The sequence below is a fragment of the Aegilops tauschii genome, chromosome 4 (genome assembly GCF_002575655.3).
Source record: "Aegilops tauschii subsp. strangulata cultivar AL8/78 chromosome 4, Aet v6.0, whole genome shotgun sequence".
In the NCBI taxonomy this organism is placed as follows: Eukaryota; Viridiplantae; Streptophyta; class Magnoliopsida; order Poales; family Poaceae; genus Aegilops; species Aegilops tauschii.
The window spans coordinates 219,974,352-219,998,947 of record NC_053038.3 but is presented as its reverse complement, the minus strand read 5'-3'; the positions used below and the strand labels follow the sequence as shown (position 1 = coordinate 219,998,947).

Here is a 24,596-nt window from a genome sequence, read left to right as displayed (position 1 = left end):
TTCCAAGCTCCTATACATTATTTTTCTACACCTCCGGAACGTGATACACACCAAGTCGTATCCCACATGACACGCAGGACTGTGGGGATTACAACTGTTACAATACAGGTGGAACTACTACCAACTCAGACGTCCCCGTAGTAATCCTCATAGAAGTCACCACCATGTCCTGGAAGCTGAACATGATCATCTGGAAACAGTCGGTCCTGTGGAGCTTGCGGTCCATAGGGACTCGGGTGTGGCCTTGGTCCAACTAACGGTGGCAGACGACGTCCACGAGGAGGGGTGATGCCTCCTACATCACGCCATTCCATACATTCTGGCAGGCCAGATCGCACGGGGTATATGTCCCTCATGTCCATGAACCCAGCTTGCACGGCAGGTGCAAACCGTGTCAGAGTGGCCCAGTGATCAGCACGAGCATTAAAGAGCTCCATTCGCAAGGCACGATTCTCACGGTCCTTGTCCTCAAGCATCTCGGTGGTGGTACGGAGTAGTGAGTCCTCATGGGTAGAATCACAGTAAGTGGCCTGATAGTACCCCTGTGCCCCAGGGAGTGCTGCTGGCATATAGCAGAAGTCGGTGTTCTGAAGCAAGGCAGTTCTGGCTCGCATGATAGTCATCATTGAGTAAGCTGCGTCCTGTACAGACATCTCGATAGTAACCCCAAGTCCATAAGAGCAATGGAGGGGTTCAGTGGCTCCAGGATAGGATGGGTAGATCCTGACTGTGCAAAGATACTGACTTTGATTAAAGTCTCGGAACTGCTCCTCGACGGTATACTCGGGATACCAACGATAGCCTGTCTCAACCATCACTCGGACCAACATGGCCGTGTGACCAGGTACGCCGATGCACCGGGTCAGACGAACCACTTGGTTCTGGGAACGGGTGGCCATCTGAAAGCACGAAATAATGCATGGCATTAGTATTTCTAGGAGAATTTGGACAGCATAACGGTTGTAAATGCTCGAAAAAAGGATTTGAGACATTTGCAACAGTTTGCAATACCACTCAACAACATCATGTCAAGGTTCTGGTTCAACCGACAACATACTAGGGTAATAGAAACTGAACCGAAGCATGGAACCAACAATCCTATAAGTTACTACGGATTAGTAACACGTGAACCTGATAGAGAGGAGAGAGCCTAGTCCTTAACCCGCGTAGAATGAGAAGAGTATGACTCAGATCAGAGGGCATGAGGTAAAGGAGTAAAAGCACCTTACGTTCCCTCCCACAATCAATTCCCCTACATATAACTAAAGCATTTCTAGACTCGACATCGACCAGTTTGGCTTATCGCACCTACAGGCAGTCCGGCTCTGATGCCAACGCTGTCAGGACCCCGATTCCAAGTCACACTGATCTAGCCTGTAACACCTCATATAACATTGCGGCCTCACACACGGTACTCCCACGGGTGTCGCCTTACCATGGCCCGGGACCGTTTGCGCCTTTTGGCTCACGTATATGATAATGTCGCTAGCATCCATATGACAGAGAACCCGGGCCGACATGGCTAGTCGTGAACCCAAAGCGGCACTAACGTATGGGGACAGGCATACATGAATCAACATCGAACGTGTCGGTCAGCAGCGTGTGAATCCGGGCTGTAGCACTGGGCTAACAGGACTCCGGGAACCCGGGCTGTAGCAGGCTAGGCAGGACTCCGGATGTCACCGCGTGACATTTCCCCGAAGGGACAGACACTGGAACGATATGACTCACATGCCGGCCAGTCAAGTGTCCAGAGCAGTAGTGCTGGGCTAGCAGGACCCCGGTGAACCGGGCTGTAGCGGACTACTATGGCTCAAGGAGGCACTAGACTACATTTCCCCATAAGAGAGGCTGCTAAAGATAAACAACTAGATTGTCGGATCCCACACATACCAAGGATTTCAAACATACACACAATATGCTCGATATGTGCAAATACAACATGGCATCACAACAAAACTCTACAACTCAAGTACTTTATTTAAAGGGCTCCGGAGAGCCTTACATAACTTGTTCATACAGATAGGGGTCACATGACCCGACACTCAAGTCATACAATCATACAAGCACATGCGGAAGCAAACTGTCTGGGTACAGACACTAGAAAGAAAGAAGGCTTGACGAAGCCTCTCTATCTACATAGGCCCTTCACAAGCCTAGATCACCACCTGGGTGGCGCGTCACTCGTCGTCGTCGAGTTCTACGTAGAACCCGTCAGAAGGGGCGGTGTTGTCGTCTGAAAACAGTAATTAGGCAACATGAGTACAAAGGTACTCAGCAAGTCTTACAACACATCCTACTATACATGCTCATTCTCAAGAAGGTAGTGGGGTTATTGCAGCAAGCCAGCTTTGACTCTTGGCTAAGCTATCCTACGGTACACCACTTGTGAAATAGTTTTCGCACACGAGTCCACTAATCACCATATCAATACTCCACCGTGGATCCTCCCGCGTCATCCAACGAGAGGGCCATCCGCGGTACTCACACTTATCTTGAGGCTTTTAGTAGTATCCATTTACTTGTCTATGAACTTCATAAGCGACCAAGTAGTCCTTTACCGCGGACGCGGCTATTCGAATAGTTTCATACCCTGCAGGGGTGTACTTTGTCACACACGCTCTCACCACTTATCGTCGCTACACGACGTGTACTCGGCAACCTTCAAGCGGAAGCCCAACGTGGGTGTCGGCCACAGCCTACCTAAACACTCGAGTCTCTAGTCCAGGTTTATCGCCTATTCAGGTTCCATCCGCAGGGAGTCCGGCCGAGGTTTCCACATACGGCCTCGAACGATGTGTGCAGGGTTCCCGGTCACCAAACGGGCGACTCGGTACACCGGGCCACGATCCTACCGCACCACAGCCCACCCCTTGGTCAGCGCTGTCCACGGCCTCCAGCTTACTACAAACACCAGAAACTACGTGCAACACCTGGACAGAGGACAAGGGTGAATAAGAAGTCGAGGGGGTCCATTGGTTTCGGGCCCAATGTGTGGTAGTAGCTGAATCTTAAATCACGCATACAGATCTCAGTTCTTAGGGACGGTCTCAATGAAACAACCCACCATGTACTCCTACATGGCCTCCCATCGATACCTTTACCAAATCGTATTCAACACTTTACTCTCTTTACCGACACACACACTTTCACTCTAGTTCATCACCCTGATGAGCCAGACCTGACACAACTCTAAGCATAGCAAGCATAGCATTGTAGGAACACAACAAGGCTCAATCAACTCCTGCACATGCTAGTGGGTTTCATCTAGTTACTGTGGCAATGACAGGTGATGCAAAGGAAAGTGGGTTCAACTACCGCAACACACAGCAGTTTGAATCGCGTTGTCTTAATGCAGTAAACGAGAGCAGAAGCGAGAAGATGGGTTTGTATCGAAATGATCAATGGGTTGCTTGCCTGACAAAGTGGTGGTGGGATTCTGCCCTTCAGTTGGATACTCGTGAATATCCTCGGAGGCAGGACCTACCATAATGAACACATCGAAGCACAATCAACACCAAGCAAGTGCAACAATGTGATGCATGCATGGGACATGGCAAAATGGATGTATTGGGCTAATGCAACTAAGACCAGATGGGTTTGGACTAATTTGAATCAAAGATTCAAATTCCAAGTTCATAAATGGCCCATGTTAGTGCTTTATCTTGTTCTGTATAAAACAGTAGGTTAACTTGCTTAATCATGCATGAAACCAGTGCAGATGGATAGAATGGATTTTTCTGATCATTTTTCATATATAAATCTTTTCATTCTGAGCTATAGATTATTTTCTATGATTTTTTGAAGTTTGTGATAATTTCTGGAATTTCCAATATAAGAATAATTCCAGTAAAAGCTTTACTGCGTCAGCCTGACGTCAGTGTGACGTCAGCAGGTCAACGGGGTCGTCCAGGTCAAACCTGACGTGTGGGTCCCCTGTGTCAGTGACACTGTTAGGTAATTAGTTAATTAGGATTAGTTTTAATTCTAACTCAGATTAGTTAGCAGGCGGGCCCCACTCGTCAGTGACCCTGGGGGGTTGACCTGTGGTCAAACCACGTTGACTCACCGGCGTTTAGCCGCCGGCGACGTCCAGACGCGGCGGTGGAGTGCGGGATCCCCCTTCGGCGATCAAAAGGACGGCGGAGAGTACCTATGTGTAGCTGGGGGCGAACCGCGTCGACTGGTGGTGGTGGAGGAGCTCGGGGTCGCCGGAATCGACGCCGGCGACGAGCCGGGCGGCTGCCGGGTACGGACGTAGTCGAAACCGTAGCTAGAGAGCGCGGCGAGGAATGTGCGAGGGTGCTACGGGTTCCTGGCGTTGCGGTGAAGCTAATGGCTACGGTGGTGTGGCCGTTGGATGGCCGGAGCCTCGTCGGCGACGAGCTCGTGCGGCGGCGCGTACGGGTGAGCTTCGTGCGGTGGCTACAGAGCTCGAGAGAGAGAGGAGAGGATGGGAAGGTGGCCATGCTCACGGCGGTTGCGACGGAGCAGGCGGCGAGGTCGGAGACGAGCTGTAGCAGTGGCGACGGCGGAGGGGATCTCCGACGGTGAGCGGCGAAGGCGAGGTCGGTGACGGAGCTTCAGGGCAAACGAGCGCTCGGGGCTCGGCTTGCTCGAAGGAGTGGGCAACGGCGGTGCTGTAGGACACAGTAGTACGGCGCAAGGTCGACGGTGGCCGCGGTTACTCCGGTGAGGTGTCTGCGGCGGCGTCGGCCATGGTGGGGGGAAGGCGAGGGAGAGGCGATGGGGGAGAATGGCGATGTCCGGGGGCTCGGGGCGCGTCGAGAGAGGTCGGCCAGCTCATCCGCGGCGGGGGCGGCAAGCTGCTGGCGCCGTGGCGAGCTCACGCTCGCCGGCGTCACCTCTCTGCCTGCTCTGGCGAGAGCAGGCAGCGGACTGGCGCGGGCCAGCACAGTGCTGGGCCGCCAGGTGGGCTGCCAGGTAAGTCTTCTGCCTTCTGTTCTTTTCTCTTTTTATTTATTTCTGTACTGTGTTTTGAAATAGTAAAAATACTATTTCATTTGGAAAAATCCTGAAAATATTCTGAGGCACCTTTGAGATTATTCCCAACAGCCTAAAAATACCTTCAAGATTATTTGGGCATTTAAAAATATTTATAGCATTTAAAATGCCCAAATGCAAATACTTATGGCTTGTGCAAAAATCCAAGATGGCCTCCAAAAATATGAAACCATTTTTGGCAGAGGTTTTAGCCAAGACCAAAGGTGGTGAACATTTATGGAGGGCATTTCAGGTTCATTGAAAGAATTTTAGTAAACCCTAGTTGTTCCAGGGGGATGCTGGGGGTTTCTGGCATCCCCATTTCAGGTTTCTGTGAAATGTAGACATGATGCAACACTCTAATGCATGAACTAACTAGGATGTGACACTAACATACATCAAAATTCCATAAACAGATTCTTTGGATTTTTCTGGTCATTTTTCATATATAAATTATTTCATTTGGAGTTACAGTTTAATTTCTATGATTTTTAGAAGTTTTAAACATTTCCTAGAATTTCCAAAATAGAACTAATCCAGAAAAACATTTATCGCGTCAGCACTACGTCATGCCTGCAGTGGGGCCCACTAGTCAGTGTCACAAGCTGGCTTGGGTCACTGACGGGTGGGGGCAGTCGAGGGCCACGTCAGTGAGGTCAACGCTGACGCGTGGGGCCATGGTGATTAGTTAAAACTAACATGATCTAAATTGTGGTTAACTAAGGGCATGGGTCCCGTGTGTCAGTGGGTCAGGGGTAAATAAGCCATGTAATTAGTCCCTAACGACGGTGCCACGTCATCACCACCGGCGTGTGAACGTCGGCGACCAAATCCGCGGCGGAGGGCCTCGAGATTTCGCTATGGGGTCCGGTTTGGCGCGCGGGAAGCATCTACGAGGAGCTGGTGGAGTGGCGCATCCAATGGTTGAGGCTGCTGGAGCTGGGGTGGCCTGCAGAGGCACCGGCGACGAGCTTTGTGGTGGCCGAAGCTCGGGAGCGCGCGGGGATGGCATTGCGGTGGGTAAATGAGCGAGGCGAAGAGCTAGCGTGGCGCTACGCATTGCGGGGAGCAGGTTGGGAACGCCAGGGTGACCGTTTTGTCACCGGAGTTGCGTTGTCGACGAGCTCGGGCGGCAGCGGCTACGGTTGGCGGTGGGGCAGCGTCTACGGCTTGAAATCGAAGGGGAGGAAGGAGGGGGAAAAACACAGGTCCTCACGGCGCGTGCAGGGTGCGTCGAAGCGGGCTCGAGGAGGGCTTGGAGTAGGCCGGGCGGCGAACGCGATCTCCGGCATCCGAGCTTGAAGGTGACGATGATGAGGACATTGCGGCGCGTCCGGCGGCATGTGGTTCAACGAGGAGGTCGAGGGAGTCGCGGCGGAGGTAATGGACAGCACGGGGAGGCGAGGCGAGCATGGTGGCTGCGTCTGCGGCGAGCGGCGGCGACGGGCGCACTCGAGTGCGTGCGAGGGAGAGAGCAGGGGAGGGGGGAGAGAGCAAGGGAGAGTGAGAGATGGTCCAGGGGTCGCATGGAGTCAAGGAGGGGCTTCGAGGCGCCCGGAGAGGCAGGTGAGCAGCGAGGAGGAGTGGCGCCTCGCGCGCGCGTGCGCTGTCTCCCTCCTCTGCATACTGGCAGAGGTAGGTGATGACTGGCACGGGCCAGATGGGCCGGCCCAGTCCCGGTAGTGGCCTCTAGCCTTTCTCTCTCTCTCCCTCTTCTATTTAGTTTCTGTTTTCTATTTTCTGCATTTGTCTTAGCTTTAAATAAAATGCCGGGGCATTTTCAAAAACCCTGAAAATAATTGTGGGCTCTATTTGGAATAATTCCAAAAGCCCTCACTTAAGTTCACAATTATTTGGTGATTTAGATTATTTAATAGTGTTTAAATGTCCAAATTCCAAATACTTATGATTTAATTCAGTGACCCAATGTTGTCCTAGAAAAATGTGAACCATTTTTGACAGAGGTTCTGGACCAAGGCAAAGATGATGAACATTTTAGAAGGGCATCTCAGGTTCATTGAAAAAGTATTTCAGTAACCCTAGTTGGATTTAGTGGTGCTGGGGTTCTCTGTCATCCCCATTTCAAGTTTCTGAGAAATTTAAACATGATGCACACATGAAGGGCTAGCCTAGTGCATACCAGAACTAGGGATGTGACAACTCACCCCTACTAAACAAGAATCTCGTCCCGAGATTCAAGATGTGAGGTAAGAAGATAGAGGGGGACACGGAGCTAGCACAAACTTCACGATCCAATTGCCCTTCTCGAAGATGTTGATTCATTGCTTAAAATTGATCTTGACATCTTTGCTTTGAGAACTCCATCCAACATGACAACGAGAAGAGAGGGAAAAAACTCTAGAAGAATCGATCTTCTCGAAGATTGAGCAATTCAGGATCAACTCATGGAATGAGGCATAATAACATCGAGCTGAGATAAAAGGCACACATCAACGGTGATGGAAAAGAAACAGATGACGAGGGTTCCAATTGGTAGGCAACCATTCTACGCTTAAGTAAGATGGTGCATGGTTTCAAGATAGCGAGGAAATAATCGCCATGATTCCATACCAGGGCACCTTAAGGAAGGTGACTTGTAGAATTATTCCCTTGAGTGGCAAAAAGAATTACTTTTGATAGATAGATCATTGAAACTCTTCATACCAGGCTAGGGCAATTCACAAACGACCATCTGAAGAAGTTCGAAAGAGTGGCATACTCAGACTAGAATGAATGATGTGGACTACCTTGTTGCAGACAATGCAATGAGTGATATTTGCTTATCATCGGAAATGGATGGGACCCATGATAGGACCACTTTTGAAGATGATCCTGAAAAACAATAACTGAGAAGGGCAGCCCATGGGAATTTGGTACAATGGCAGTGCAAGCTGGGAACAAAATGCAACTGTTGGGAATGTTCCAACCATCATATCTGCCTGAGATTCAGATCCGATTGGTAATAGGATACTTCAGACTCAGCATGTCTGAAAAGATAGTTTGCAACACAAACCGACGAGATGACGTTGCGAGATTTTCGGGAAATGAACTACGATAGCAAGCTCCAAAACACGAGCTAGTTCTTCTACATACATGTGAGCATGTTGTCCAAGACAAGAATGACCACATAGTAGTCTTATAACAAAACACTATCGAGTTCAGGTTAGGATCCATCATCAAGGATTTCGAAGTCCATGGATTAGATCCCAAGCATAGACTTCTTTCCCTTGAACAAGTCAATTAGTGGCTTGGTGTGCTAAGAATACATATAGAATGAAGGTTGCATGTCTCCAGACCATAGAATACTTCGCACATAGGCATGACTGACTTGGGATGATTCCAGGGGAACCGAAGCAAGCCTTCTCAAATTCATGGCGGCAACTTGCATCATATGCACGTGAATTAGAGGAAGTCACTTCTTCCATCAAACATAAACTTCATTAGCTAGCATGAAGAAAATGCTTTCAAAAGTTTCCAACACTAACTTAGATGCTCAACATGAATCATGGACAATATGAAAATGTTGTTAATGGGCTCAACAACAATCCAGCTAGGCTTCCATATAGATGGAATTCCACAATTAGGTGAACAGAGTGATAGCATTGGTCAGGCCAAAAGATGTAATGGTGTATGCTCGAGGGATCAACCAAGAGTAAGACAACATTACGCACATCGTTGATTCTGATTTGATTTGAGGATAGCCCATACTCAAATCAAAGTTTGGATAAGATAACATCTCCAACAATTGATCACGAGGATCAATCGAGGAAGATATCATATTTCGTCAACGCACAAACACAAAAAAAGATATCACTTTGAATGAACTGAGTCAGATAAAGCTTTCATCTTCCAACTCTCCAAGTTGTTGTTTAGCTTAACCAACTAGCTCAAGGGCATCCAACACAGATTCTTGGAGAAGGGGTGGTTTATAGGGAAATGATTTGATCACGAACTCAACGTAATGGCCAGGGGATGACCTGGTGATACTTCCGTGAAGATGTCCAGAAAATCACGGACCACTGGTATGTCTCTAAGCTCGAGAACAATCTTGCTTTTCAGAGTAAGACGATATGATCAAAAGAGTGAAGGATTGACACAATCCTAACTCATTGATCGAAGAGTGCACCAAAAATAAGGACTAGGTAGCACGATCAATCTTAGGATGATGATTCAATAACCAGCACGCTAAGAGTGAGAGTATTGTCCATTAACTACCAAGCAACGAGGTTGCTAGGAGTATTGATTTCACACATCACAGTTCACTTGTCGGCATTCTGGTTACAACAACACGGGACCAAGGAATGAATAATAATGGCGAGAAGTATCACTGCGTCAAGAATTCAAAAGAGGTGGTGCAATTCCCATGACATTCTCGACATAAAGATGGTAATACTCCAGGGTAGAACAGAACAAAAGCTAGATTGGCATTTTCATCTGTGGAATACAATTGCTTTGACCCTATCCAAGAAATGGATGAGGTGCTGGAGTTTGTTTCTCCTAGTCATTCTGGAACACAAGAATAATAGGCATCGATGAACACATATGCGCAACTATCCCTGACTATCAACTGATAGACTAAGGTCGGAATACCACTGTAGAGGGACAACTCAAAGGAACATATAGTTTTGTGAGTTGTGGATGCATAGATTAGTATGTCGAACAAGTTCAACATATTTCTTCCGAATAACCCATGCAGAAAGGTAGGAATGGCAGAGTCACAAATATAACGGAGAACTCATCAAGAGCACTATGATTGTGATCTTTTGGTTCAAAAGAACTTCTGCCATATGTAGTTCATGGTATTTGGAAGAGAAAAATACCATGGACCTCGAGGACTATCGCAAAGGTTACTAGTATCCTAAAGGAACTAGCAAACACTATCAACACGAGGTAAGTAGAGTGAATCTTGGGCTCAAGAACCTAGAAATAGAATGCCTACTAACTAAATAGCATCACGGGATGCTTTCGAGAATGATGGCCAGAATCATCACACTGGGAATACAAATCAGAGCTAGATTACTGGGTGGTTCTCTATTATGCCTAGGGTCATAATAATGGCTTCAACATATACGCCGAGGCAACGGAGTACCTCAACTCGACGATTAGTGTGGTTAATCTGGCCCAAAGGAACATCGAGAACAGAAAGAAGGGATTTGCAAATGCATCAAACTATTTAGAAACCTGGGATGACTCGGACAGCATAACGGTTGTAAATGCTCAAAAATATTTGAGACATCATGCAAAATGGTGGCATAACCACTCAACATCACAATATCAAGCTTCCGAGACCAACTGTTAACACATGGAAGTACTAGAAACTGAACTGATACTTGAATCCATCATTCCTATAAGTCTACGGATTAGTAACACATGATCCTGATAGAAAGATGAGAAGCCTAGTTCTTAATCCCCGTAGAAGAGAAGAGGATGACTCGGATCAGAAGGGCATAAGGTAAAGGAGTAAAAAGAGCCTTACGTTCCCTTCCACAATCAATTCCCTTATATAACTGAAGCATTTCTAGACTCAACTTTGACCAGTTTGGTTAGGTAATCCTACATGCAGTCAGGCTCTGATACCAAAGCTGTCAGGACCCCGATCCTAAGTCACACTGATCTAGCATGTAACACATCATATCACTTTGCGGCCTCACGCACGGTATTCCCACGGGAGCCACCTTACCTAGCACGGGACCGTTTGTGCCTTTTGGCTCACGTATATGATAGTGTCTCTAGCATCCAGATGATAGAGAACCTGGGCCGACATGACTTGTCGTAAACCCAAAGTGGCACTAACTTACAGGGACAGGCATACATGACCCAGCAACGAACGTATCGGTCATCAACGAGCGAATCCGGGCTGTAGCAGCTGGGCTAACAGGACTCCGGAGAATCCGGGCTATAGCAGGCTAATAGGACTCCGGTAGACACCGCGTGACATTTCCCCAAAGGGACAGACACAAGAACGAAGAAGGACACATGCCGGCCAGCCTAAGTGTTCCGGAGCAGTAGCAACCAACCATGGCTCAGTGGAAGCACTAGGAGACATTTCCCGGTAAGAGAGGCTACCAAGGATAAACAACTAGGTTGTCGGATCCCACACATACCAAGCATTTCAAATCATACACACAATATGTTGGATATGTGCAAATACAACATGGCATCACAACAAAACTCTACAACTCAAAGTATTTATTCTTTAGGCTCCGAAGAGCCAGATATTATAAACATGGGTCTGATGACCCAGCATTCAAGTCATACAAGCAACAAGCACAAGCGGAAGCTTAACTTGTCTGAGTACAGACAACTACAAATGAAAAGGCTGAGAAGCCTGACTATCTACAAGACCCTGCCGAGGGCACAAGATCGTAGCTGAGGTAACAAGCTAAACGTCGAAGTCCACGCGGAACTACTAGCGAGACTAAAGTCTCTCTGCAAAAACATAAATTAAGCAAACGTGAGTACAAATGTACCCAGCAAGACTTACATCAGAACTAGCTACATATGCATCAGTATCAACAAAAGGGGGTGGTGGAGTTTAACTGCAGCAAGCCAGCTTTGACTCGATGGCTATCCTAAACTATGACTGCAAGTAACTCCTTGAGGTGGAGCACATGAGTCCACATATTCACCAAATCAATACACCACTATGGATCCGCTCCCGTCTCCCTACGAGAACGCCATCTGTAGCACTCATGCTTATCTTGTGCATTTTAGAGTATCCACTTTCACTTGGCTATGAACTGTACATGCAACCCAGAAGTCCTTTACCACATACTCGGCTATTCGAATAGATGATGTTAACCCTGCAGGGGTGTACTTCTTCACACACGCTCTCACCACTTATCTTCGTTTACACGACATGTACTCGGCAACCTTCAAGCGGAAGCCCAGCGAGGGTGTCGGCCACGACCTGACTAACCACACAAGTCCCTAGTCCAGGTTTATCGCCTATTCAGGTTCCATCCGCAGGGAGTCCGGCCAAGGTTTCCACATACGGCCCCGAACGATGTGTGCAGGGTTCCCGAGGCACCAAGCGGGCGTCCCGGTACACCGTGCCACGTGCCTACCGCATCACAGCCCACCCCTCGGGTCAGCGCTGCGCACGGCCTACAGCATACTACAAACACCAGAAACTACTTGCAACTCCCGGACAGAGGACATGGGCGGTTAATAACTCGAGAGGGTCCATTGGTTTCGGGCCCAACGCGTGGTAGTAGCTGTTCATGGATCACAAATACAGAACTCAGCTCCTGAGGACGGTTTCAATGAGACAACCCACCATGTACTCCTACATGGCCTCTCACCGCTACCTTCACCAAATCGTGTTCACACACTTAGCTCACACACAGTAGGACATGTTCATCACCATTCCAATTCATCCCCGATGAATCAGGCCTGACTCAACTCTAAGCAGTAGCAGGTATTGACAAACAAGCATGAATGAGTAGACACATCAGGGCTCAAATAAATCCTACTCATGCTACTGGGTTTCATCTATTTACTGTGGCAATGACAGGTCATGCAGAGGAAAGGGGTTCAACTACCGCAACATGTAACAATTGAATCGTTGTTGTCCTAATGCAGTAAAAGAGTGCAGGAGCGAGAGAGTGGGATTGTATCGGAATGAACAAGGGGGTTTTGCTAGCCTGGCACTCCTGAAGATAGCATTGGGTCGTCATCAGTGTCAACGATCACAGCGTCGGTACAACGTCTACCGAAGGGGAACAACACCGGCAGACAGAGAAGAAACACGATCAATGCAATGCACAATATGATGCATGATCATGACATATCAATATGCTGTGATTGAGCTAATGCAGCTAGCAACAGGTTAAATGGAGTTGGTTTGAATCCAAGATTCAAATTCAAACTCCATATATGAAATTTAAATGCCATTTATATGATTTGTCCTAAATAGCATCCATAAGTTGTTCTAACATGCATCAAAACTACATAAACAGATTCTTTGGATTTTTATGATCATTTTTCATATGTAATTTATTTCATTTGGAGTTACGGTTTAATTTCTATGATTTTTAGAAGTTTTAAACATTTCCTGCAATTTCCAAAATAGAACTAATCCAGAAAATCATTTATCGCGTCAGCACTGTGTCATGCCTGCGTTGGTAGTCAATACGGTCAGCCAGGTTAAACCTGACCAGTGGGGCCCACTAGTCAGTGTCGCAAGCTGGCTTGGGTCACTAACGGGTGGGGGCGCTCAAGGGCCACGTCAGCCAGGTCAACGCTGACGCGTGGGGCCATGGTGATTAGTTAAAACTAACAGGATCTAAACTGTGGTTAACTAAGGGCATGGGGCCCGTGTGTCAGTGGGTCAGGGGTAATTAATTCGGGTAATTAGCCCCTAATGACAGTGCCACATCATCACCACCGGCGTGTGAACGCCGGCGACCAAATCCGCGACGGAGGGCCTCGGGATTTTGCTACGGGGTCCTGTTTGGCACGCGGGAAGCATCTACGGGGAGCTGGCGGAGTGGCGCATCCAGTGGTGGAGGCTGCTGGAGCTGGGGTGGCCTGTAGAGGCACCGACGACGAGCTTTGCGGCGGACGGAACTCGGGAGCACGCGGGGATGGCATTGTGGTGGGTAAACGAGCGAGGCGAAGAGCTAGCGGGGCGCTACGCATTGCGGGGAGCAGGTTGGGCATGCCAGGGTGACCGTTTGCTCACCGGAGTTGTGTCGTCGACGAGCTCAGGCGGCAACGGCTACTGTTGGCAGTGGGGCAGTGTCTACGGCTCGAAATCGAAGGGGGGAAGGAGGGAAAAAACGCAGGTGCTCACGGCGCGTGCAGGGGGCGTCGAAGCGGGCTCGAGGACGGCTTGGAGTAGGCGGAGTGGCGAACGCGATCTCCGGCGTCCGAGCTTGAACGCGATGATGATGAGGACGTTGCGGCGCGTCCGGCGGCGTGCGGTTCGTCGAGGAGGTCGAGGGAGTCGCGGCAGAGGTAATGGACAGCACGCGGAGGCGAGGGAGCATGGTGGCTGCGTCTACGGCGAGCGGCGGCGACGGGCGCACTCGGGTGCGTGCGAGGGAGAGAGCAGAGGAGGGGGAGAGAGAGAGGGAGGGAGAGTGAGAGAGGGTCCAGGGGTCGCGTGGCATTGAGAAGGGGCTTCGAGGCGCCCGATGAGGCAGGCGAGCAGGGAGGAGGTGTGGCGCCTGGCGCGCGCGTGCGCTTTCTCCCTCCTCTGCCTACTGGCAAAGGTAGGTGATGACTGGCATGGGCCAGATGGGCCGGCCCAGTCCAGGTAAGTGGCCTCTGGCCTTTCTCTCTCTCCATTTTCTATTTAGTTTCTGTTTTCTATTTTCTGCATTTGTTTTAGCTTTAAATAAAATGCCGGGGCATTGTCAAAAACCCTGAAAATAATTGTGGGCCCTGTTTGGAATATATCCAAGAGCCCTCACTTAAGTTCAGAATTATTTGGACATTTAGATTATTTAATAGTGTTTAAATGTCCAAATTCCAAATACTTATGATTTAATTCAGTGACCCAATGTTGTCCTAGAAAAATGTGAGCCATTTTTGACAGAGGTTCTAGACCAAGGCAAATATGATGAACATTTTAGAAGGGCATATTAGGTTCATTGAAAAAGCATTTCAGTAACCCTAGTTGGATTAAGTGGTGCTGGGGTTTCTTTCATCCCCATTTCATGTTTCTGAGAAATTTAAACATGATGCACACATGAAGGGCTAGCCTAGTGTATACCAGAACTAGGGATGTGACAAGGACTTAGGTGTGGAGCCATCGCTGTCGGATTCGGGGCTCTGCAGACCCAAGAGCGCGAAGAACTCAATCTCTCCAGCCAACCAGCTCGTCGCCCCACGGCTTAGCTCAATGAACAAGGAAGAAGATGAACACGACAGTTTACCCAGGTTCCGGCCACCTTGCGGTGTAAAACCCTACTCCTGCTTTGTGATGGATTGGCCTCACGAGGGTCTGGGGATGAACTAGTACAAGGGATGAACAACCTCGCGATGTCTGCTCTGGTGAGGGAATGAGTCAACCCCTTCTACGGTGGTGGCTAACCTATACTTATAGTGGCCTTGGTCCTCTTCCCCCAAAACGTAGGCGGGAAGGGATTCCACAGCGGTGAATTTCAAAGGGGACAAGTAGTACATCTTATCTTGATGAATGGTGGTCTTCGCCTGCAAAGCCTCTGGTCGTGACCTTTGCCAGATTCCTCGGGAACCCACGCCTACGCTTGCCTCCTAGCACCAAAGAGGAAACTGCTCCTCTTATGCCTGTTGACGCCCGACTGCCCTTGGTCGTCATGGCTTGAGTCATCGCAACCTCAGGAGGTTGGGCACCTGCATAGGAATCTCCGCTCCTCGGGAGGTAGCCTGGGGAGGCCGCTCCCTCTGGAGGTCTTGGTGTCGTCCGCCTCGCGAGGCCTGGCCCCTCGTGAGGGTATTGTCTTGGCAATCTGGTAGATGGGTCAAACCAGGCTGTTAGTGGAGCCACGCCGTGGGCCGCAGGAAGGCAAGTCTGAGTGCCCTAGTTCCCAGAACACCGACAATAGCCCCCGGGCCCAAGGCGCGCTTGAACAATGCTTTGAGGCGAAGCCAAAGGGCAAGGGCGAAGTGCTGCGGGCCCCAATCACCTGCGGGCCGGGCTGACGCATGGCACTTGATGGGACGTGGGCGTCTCCACTTGCCCACGCCGCCTCGGCAACTGCCCGACTTGACAACTGCCTGGTGCATTGAGGGAGTCCTTGACTAAGGGGTCCTCGGGCGTCCGGCCTGTTGGACATGGGCCGGACTAATGGGCTATGAAGATACAAGACCGAAGACTCTCTTCCGTGTCCGGATGGGACTCTCCTTGGCGTGGAAGGCAAGCTTGGTGGCCAAATATGAAGATTCCTTTCACTATAACCGACTTTGTACAACCCTAGTCCCCTCGGTGTCTATATAAACCGGAGGGCTTAGTCCGGAAAGATGGACATTTATACAGGCTAGACTTCTAGGGTTTTAGCCATTAACGATCTCGTGGTAGATCAACTCTTGTAATACTCATATTCATTAAGATCAATCAAGCAGGAAGTAGGGTATTACCTCCATAGAGAGGGCCCAATCCTGGGTAAACATTGTGTCCCCCGTCTCCTGTTACCATCGACCTTAGACGCACAGTTCGGGACCCCCTACCCGAGATCCGCCGGTTTTCACACCGACATTGGTGCTTTCATTGAGAGTTCCACTGTGCCATCCTCAAAAGGTTTGATGGCTCCTTCAATCGTCAACAACGATGCTGTCCAAGGGGAAACCTTCCTCCCCGGACAGATCTTCGTTTTTGGCGGCTTCGCGCTGCAGGCCAACTCGCTTGGCCATCTGGAGCAGATCGATAGCTTCGCCCTTGGCCATCAGGTCAGATTTGGGGGCTTGAACTACATCGTGGATATCCATGGAGACATGATCTTCGACGGCTTCGAGACCATGGCAGCCGCTCCCTGTCCCTACGATGAACATGTCCTAAATCCGTCATCGGACCATGCTCAGGAAATTGCACCTGTAACTACTCTGGCCTTAGATCCAGAGCAGATCGCGCCATCCGAGGACGGGAAGCTCAATCCCGCCACGGAGGCCGCAGATTCCATGGCGTTGGAACCGCACACAGACCTAACCTCAGGTGATATCCGTGTCTTCGGAATCTCAGATCCATTTCCGGCCATAAGTTCCGAACCATGTGTGTCCGCACATGTCGAGCTGGATCGGTCGTCGATCGTCGAATTCAGTGCCGCGAACATCTTCCGACACTCGCCTTTAGGCGACATATTAAACTCATTAAAAAATCAATCATTAGCGGAGGGCTCACAGCCGAACTATGTCCGGTTCGAACTGGAGGCTGATGACGGGGAATTTCGCTTCCCACCCGCCACCCACTACATAGCCACTGTCGAGGACTTGACCGACATGCTCGATTATGGCTCCGAAGACATCGACGGTATGGACGCGATGTAGATGAGGAGCATGGCCAAAACCCACCGTTTACCGGGCGCTGGACGGCCACCTCTTCGTACGACGTATACATGGTGGATACTGTAACGCCCCGAGACCGACGCTCCAGACGGCTTTCATGTTTTTCGTTGTCGCCGTGTGATTTATTTGTGTGTTGCATTCATCATCGCATCATTTGCATTGCATCGGCACTTCGTTGCCGCCATGCTTTAAAACTTGCATCCCCTCGTAGTGGCCGCGCCCCCCTTGCTTCCGCTGACCCTTCCGAGACCAACCTCGTTCTTCGTTTTCCCTCTTGCTTAAACCGGAGTCCCTCTTTGCATAGTGCATCGCCCCCTCGCGCGCGTCCGAAATTTGTCCCGAACCCGAACCGGACTTTCGTTACCGTTGGGTCCGGATCATCCCCTAACATCTACAAAACATCACCGTTTTCTTTGTTGGACGCTCTACCCTACTTATTCTCGACCGCCCGATTATAATCGGAGGGCCCGAGTAGCCCCTAAACTAATCTACCTGCTATATAATCAGACCAAACCCTATTTTCTAGGGATCCTCCCCTGTCCCATCCATCTCACCGCCGCCGCCACTGTTCTCTCGGGATCCATCCCGAGCCAACCACCGTTCCTCCTGCCTGATCCATCCATCCAGCACTCCCCACTGCTCCTCCTCGATCTAGGTGCCCGTGCCCCCGATCCAAACTCCCTCTCGAGCTCTCCCTGCCAACTAGTGCCTCCCCTGGATCCCGTCTTCTTCGCGTGCCATGCTGGAGTTCCACCTCGCCGGAGCACAGGACCCCTCTGCCGCCGGTGAGATGCCCTGCTGCTGCTCCTCCGTTTTCCCCTGCACCTCCCATGCCTCACATCTCCCTCTCGACCTCCTAATGCAGCGCCATGGATGGCTGCAGCCCAAGCCGCGTCCACGCCGGGTCTCTCGCGCGCCCGAGCTCCACCTTGCGTGTCCGCCTCCTCGTCCTCATGGCCGAAGCAACCGAACAGGAGGCCGAGCGCCCAAGCCCAGCAGCCGTGCGCCTCCTCCCTCGACCAGCCGGAGCTTCTTCCAGCCTCGCGCACCCGAGCCCCCGAGCTCCTCTGGTCGCGCACGAGCTTCGTGACCCCCAACGGCCACTTCGTCAGCCTCGTCGCCGTCACGTGCCCCCTCCTCCCGTCCTTCTCCTGCTCGTCTTCCCCTCTGTCTCTCATCCCTCTCGTTTCCTCTCTGACCAGGAGAACTAGCTGCCGCCAACATCGCCGGAGATGGACCCCCGACGCCCAGATCCGCTCGCCTTCACTGCCTCGGCGCCGTCCCTGTCGCCGTCGTCTTCATCGGTTCCTGACGAGGACGGCGCCCCTCCAGTTCGTCTCGAGCGCCAGTCTTTGCCCGATCTGGTCCCCGTTGACCGTGAGCATTGGCTGGGTCACAACTGCGCAGGCCCAGCTCCCTTCGCCCGCGAGCCCAGCTCCGCGCGTCCCTGCAGGCCCAATGTGAGCCATAGCCCAGTCCCTGGCCCAGCAGTGTGCTAACTCAGCCCATGTTGTGTTTTTTTCCTTTGGACGAATTTGTCTATTTATACAGGGAATTACTGTTTTACAGAAAACCCCTTGCACTTCATGCATTTAATAACTCCACAACCGTGCATCGGATTAAAACAAATTAAATATGTAAAATGCTTAGAATTTTGTGTAGTTTAATAATATGCCACTTTCACCCATGTTAAAATTGTTTAAAATGTTGTTTGATTAAATTTGCTCGAATAATATGTTAAAATGATTTATTTCATAACTAAATAACCGTAGCTCGGATTTTAATAAACTTCATATGTAAATGGGATAGAAAAATGCCTAGTTTAACATGGTGCACTTTATTTTGCTTTTTAACAACATTAAAATATGGGTTTAGGCAGAACAGTACCAAATCTAAATTATGGACATGAGGATTTTTTGGGAATTGTTGTTTGTCATTCCGGCCTCATTTAAATTTCCTAAAATGTGTAGTTTACTTATGTCTCACCTCTTGCCATGGTAATCAACATTTAACATTGTTGGGTACATAAATGAGAGAGAACTAAATAATTGTTGTGGTGTTTCGTCAATATGCAACTCGTTGCATATGGAGCTCCATTTAATTTGTAGTATTGTTTATGCACTTTGCCATGCCATGCCTCATTAAACCGGACATGCATCATACTTGATTGTGCATCATGCCATGTTTCTGTGGTGGTTGTTTACTATGTTGTTTGTTTCTTTCCGGGTTGCTTCTCTCGTTAGCTTCGGTTTCGTTCCGGAGTTGTGAGGATTCGTTCGACTCCGTCCGCTTGTCTTCTTCATGGACTCGTTCTTCTTTCTTGTGGGATCTCAGGCAAGATGACCACCCCTCGAAATCACTTCTATCTTTGCTTTGCTAGTTGCTCGTTCTATTGCCATGCTGCGCTACCTACCACTTGCTATATCATGCCTCCCATACTGCCATGTCAGCCCCTAACCTTTTCACCCTTCCTAGCAAACCATTGTTTGGCTATGTTACCGCTTTTGCTCAGCCCCTCTTATAGCGTTGCTAGTTGCAGGAGAAGATGAAGATTGCTCCATGTTGGATTCTATTTATGTTGGGATATCACAATATCTCTTATCTTATTTAATGCATCTATATACTTGGTAAAGGGTGGAAGGCTCGGCCTTATGCCTGGTGTTTTGTTCCACTCTTGCCGCCCTAGTTTCCGTCATACCGGTGTTATGTTCCTTGATTTTTGCGTTCCTTACGCGGTTGGGTGGTTTATGGGACCCCCTTGACAGTTCGCTTTGAATAAAACTCCTCCAGCAAGGCCCAACCTTGGTTTTACCATTTGCTACCACCTATCCCCTTTTCCCTTGGGTTCTGCAGACTCAAGGGTCATCTTTATTTTAGACCCCCCCGGGCCAGTGCTCCTTCGAGTGTTGGTCCGAACCGAGCAGCCTGCGGGGCCACCTCGGGGAAACTCGAGGTCTGGTTTTACTCGTAGCTTGACTTATCCGGTGTGCCCTGAGAACGAGATATGTGCAGCTCCTATCGGGATTTATCGGCACATCCGGGCGGCTTTGCTGGTCTTGTTTTACCATTGTCGAAATGTCTTGTAAACCGGGATTCCGAGACTGATCGGGTCTTCCCGGGAGAAGGTTTATCCTTCGTTGACCATGAGAGCTTATAATGGGCTACGTTGGGACAACCCTGCAGGGTATTATCATTCGAAAGCTGTGCCCGCGGTTATGAGGCAGATGGGAATTTGTTAATATCCGGTTGTAGAGAACTTGACACTTGACCTTAATTAAAACGCATCAACCGCGTGTGTAGCCGTGATGGTCTCTTCTCGGCGGAGTCCGGGAAGTGAACACGGTTTCTGGGTTATGTTTTACGTAAGTAGGAGTTCAGGATCACTTCTTGATCATTGCTAATTCACGACCGTTCCGTTGCTTCTCTTCTCGCTCTCATTTGCGTATGTTAGCCACCATATATGCTTAGTGCTTGCTGCAGCTCCACCTTATTACACCATCCTTTCCTATAAGCTTAAATAGTCTTGACCTCGCGGGAGTGAGATTGCTGAGTCCTCGTGACTCACAGATACTTCCAAAACAGTTGCAGGTGCGGATGAGACCAGTGCAGGTGACGCAACTGAGCTCAAGTGGGAGCTCGATGAAGATCTTGTTCGTTGTGTTGTTTCTTTTCATATTGATCAGTAGTGGTGCCCAGTTGGGACGATCAGTGATCTAGCAGTTGGGTTGGCTTCTTTTATCTTGGTTCCGTAGTCGGACCTATGTGTGTATCTTGAATGATGTATGATTTATTTATGTATTGTGTGAAGTGGCGATTGTAAGCCAACTCTTTATCCCATTCTTGTTCATTACATGGGATCGTGTGAAGATGACCCTTCTTGCGACAAAACCACAATGCGGTTATGCCTCTAAGTCGTCACAATTTTATCATTGCAGTTCTGGAATACCTGAGTTTCGCCGACATCGAAATCTCTTTTATGCAGTTGTTGGTGAGATCACCTAGACGCCACCCAGTACTGGGGCGGGAGTTCGGGAGTATTGCCATAACTAGTATAACGGATGCTTTTCGAAGGTTGAGGTAAACGATTTCCGGAGTCTTCTTGGTTATGTGTTGACGGATGGATACAGCTGGATCTAGGTATTGTTAGTTTGGGTGATATATTTTGTGTCCCCTGTATCCCCAACACCAGATTGCATAACCAGAAAGTTTCGGGAGTTTATAAGTGGGAATTCAAGTAGCCTTAGGATATCTTTCCGATAGATGCATGATATGAGATTGGGGTTCGACGTCTAGTGGTCCGCCTGTACACGATTGGTTTTACAGTGGTCTCGTAGTGTCTTAAAGAGTCCTTGGCTATGCCGACTCGGGGATGCTTCGTATGTCATGTGCACTGCCTTGTACATGATGGTGCTGTACGATCGAGCCCGTGTGGGCCCCACCACAAAAACATCGGACGAAATCTCTATCATATGTTTGTTCCGGCTTATTCTGCGAGCCAATCCTTTGTTTTGTTTTTATTTGTGGTATTCGAGTTGCTTCGAAGTCAAATGTTGAATCCATACTTTTCCTAAACGGTGTTCTCATATTTCTATGCGGATGATAATCCTTCTTGATCATCGAGATCGTCATGTTAATTCTTTTCCAACCGGCGTGTTTCTCTTCAAGTGCATCCAGTCATTCCAACGTTCGCAAGATCAATTCTAAGCTTTTCTCAACGGTGTTTGTTTCATCTGCCCCAAGTTGCCTTTGTTTTCCCATCCTCCCACCCTTTTTTTCAAGGACTCAGATTCTTAACCAAGTATCCATTTTATTCACGTGAAGTCTCTTCATTCTTTTCAATCAATGTTCTTACCCGGTGGTTCTCATGAAGATGTTCTTCAAGTTTACTATTCTTCGTTCTTTTTCATCTCCGGTGGATTCAATTCAAGCTTTGTCGATCATGTCCTTTCCTCGTTTCAAATGTTTTCTCATGCCGGTGCAACTCTTAATCATTCCCCGCTTGCTATTCAATTGTTCCGGAGTGTACAAGATATCTCAGAAGATTTGTGTCTCCATTATCAATCTGTTCAAGCTATTTTGAGGTTGTTATCTCATTAAAGCCATTTAATTCAACCGGTGTATTCTATCTTTCAAGCAATCTTTCCAACGGTGTTTCTTTTGAGTGGGCCCTAACCCACAGGTCTTTTTTCCAGGATCTTACCTGACTCTTCTAATTCTTTCCGGAGTTATTCTCAAATTCATTGCAAAGTTTGACGTAAGAATGAATTTCCATCAGTCATATTTCTTTCTCCAAGATCTTTCAAATTCTTTTCATCGTTGGTTCAACCTTTCTAATTTTTCATCCCGGAGTACCTCAATAATTCATGGTGGTGTTTCTCATCATCATTCTCCACATTTGAAGACCGAAGGAGAATTTCTCCTAAATCTTGATCCGTTCTCTTCAAGATTCATAGTTATAGCTTATGCCATCCTCTCATAATTGTTTTCGATTAAGAGAATTCTTTTCACCCATACGGAGCATTTCATGAGTTGTTTTCGCTTCTTGATCATCCAAAGGCCATCATTTCAGAAGATTTCTTTGTTCTCAGCTTTCAGCTCTCGTTCTCCAAATCTTACCGGTGCATCATTCAAATATCCTCTATTCAGTTCGTGTTCTCTTCGTTCTCATAGATTTATATTCCGTCAAGTATCTTTATTCATTTTTCTAAATCTTCTCGGTGAATTGTGCCTTTGCTACTTTCATTTTCAATTCTTACGGTGGTTCCATCAAGACCTTCCCAAGTGTGCGCAATATCTATGTTAATCCTTTCTACGAGAATAAGTAGTATGCCAAATCCATTGCTTGTCATCAATTTATATTGGTGAAGGATACGCATAACATAATTCTTATTATTGTTTCATCCAAGTGATCTAATTTCTTCTTTCCGGAGTTGTTCATCTTTTCTTTCCGGAGCTTCAAGTTATTTCAATTATATCATTTCAAAGCTTCATCTAATCATTGCAAGGCTTCTCCCGGAGTTCTTTTTAAGTTTCCATTTCGTTTGATCATTCTTATATTACCGGAGTTCTTCATGGAAGCTCTACATGGGGGTTCATCAAGGATTCTTTTCATTCTTCAATTGTTCTTCAAGATTTCTCTTGGAGTCAAGATCCGCCAAGCTATACTCAAAAATAAACATGGTGCTCAACACATGTGTTGTTTTGAGGAGTTTAAACATTCTTCATCTTGCATTCCGAAGTGCAATTCTCTCTACCTTATCTTTTGGGATGGTGTTATGTCATTTTGACAATTTCCTTCATGTTTCATGATTCACAAGTTGTCAGGAATGAGATAATTAAATCCATCATTTTCTGTTTCGTTCAAGAGATCTTTTCGACCAATCAATCTTTTGTTGGAGTTATATTGGGTTATAATTCACCTAAAGCCTTCCCTAAGGAATGTAGCTATTTGTGGTGGTTATCAATGATCCAAATTTTCTCCTTCTCATCTCGGTGTAGAAGTTTTCATCTCCTTGCTGATATCAATCCAATCATTTGTTTCCGTTAGTGGCGGGTTGTCACCTCATAATTTTGAGAAGTTTTCCATAAGCCCACTACAAGCTTATTCTTTTCGTTGTTGATTTTCCAACAATTCCGTTCTAACCTTCTTGGAAGGAAGCTTTCCAAGCTCATTTGTGGAAGGTGTTGTCATTTCCTTCTCCGTATCTTATTCTGACGATCTATCTTCTATTCGTTCGTCCCGGAGGCATTGTGATGTTGCTCTCTTCGATCAATCATCTTGTTTTGTCAAGAACATGTAATTTTTCCCTTTCTTATCCATTTAGCCGGAGTGTCGTGTTTTCACTCGAGTTCTCTCATCTTATCAAGTTTTGCCTCCCTTCTCAACCGGACTGCTGTCTGAAATCTTTCTTACCCCTTGTGCCATTCTTTCTTTAGTTCCGGAGGCAATGTGTTGTTAATTTCATCGAGTATCCTCTCATCTTGTCAAGATCATGTTCAATTCCTTCCATTTACCGGCGGAGTGCAGCCCAAATTATATCATTCTTATCCCTTCCCTATCTTGTTTTAACCGGAGTGTTGGTGTCTATCATTCCTCTTCTAACAGGAGTCTCATCCAAGTGCTTTCATTTTGCCAAGTCCATATTGTACCCCCTTCCATTTTCCAACCGGAGCGTTTTCGTAATTGATCATTATCGTTCCTTGTACATCTCGTTTCAACCGGAGTGCTCGCATGTACTTCTCATCCATTGTTCTCGTCATTCATAGCATTGCAAACTCCAAAGTTCACATGGTGTTCCTTGTTCTCTTTTCTACCGGAGTCTTCTCAATTTTGTTCAACTCTGTCGTATTCTTCTTTCAAGTTTTCAACCTCTCAAGGTTCTTTGGTTTCACTCGTTTGTCAAAGAAGCAATTTAGTTTTACCTCTTCTCCTCATCTTCCGTTTCCCTCCGGTGCCATCCTAGATCTCGGGACGAGATCCTCTTGTAGTGGTGGAGTGTTGTAACGCCCCGAGACCGACGCTCCAGACGGCTTCCATGTTTTTCGTTGTCGCCGTGTGATTTATTTGTGTGTTGCATTCATCATCGCATCATTTGCATTGCATC

The 24,596-nt window shown here is 48.2% G+C and overlaps 1 long non-coding RNA gene across 2 annotated transcripts; it reads left to right on the top strand.

Annotated features, from left to right (window-relative positions):
* The first annotated feature begins 17,515 nt into the window (after positions 1-17,515).
* LOC120962470 (uncharacterized) lies at positions 17,516-20,921 on the top strand. Of its 2 annotated transcripts, XR_012182809.1 has the most exons (4): positions 17,517-17,777; positions 17,858-18,452; positions 19,236-19,326; positions 20,575-20,921. It is a non-coding gene; the product is annotated as an uncharacterized lncRNA (long non-coding RNA). The 2 variants fall into 2 exon arrangements; XR_012182808.1 differs by having other exon boundaries at positions 17,516-18,452.
* The last annotated feature ends 3,675 nt before the right edge of the window (positions 20,922-24,596 follow it).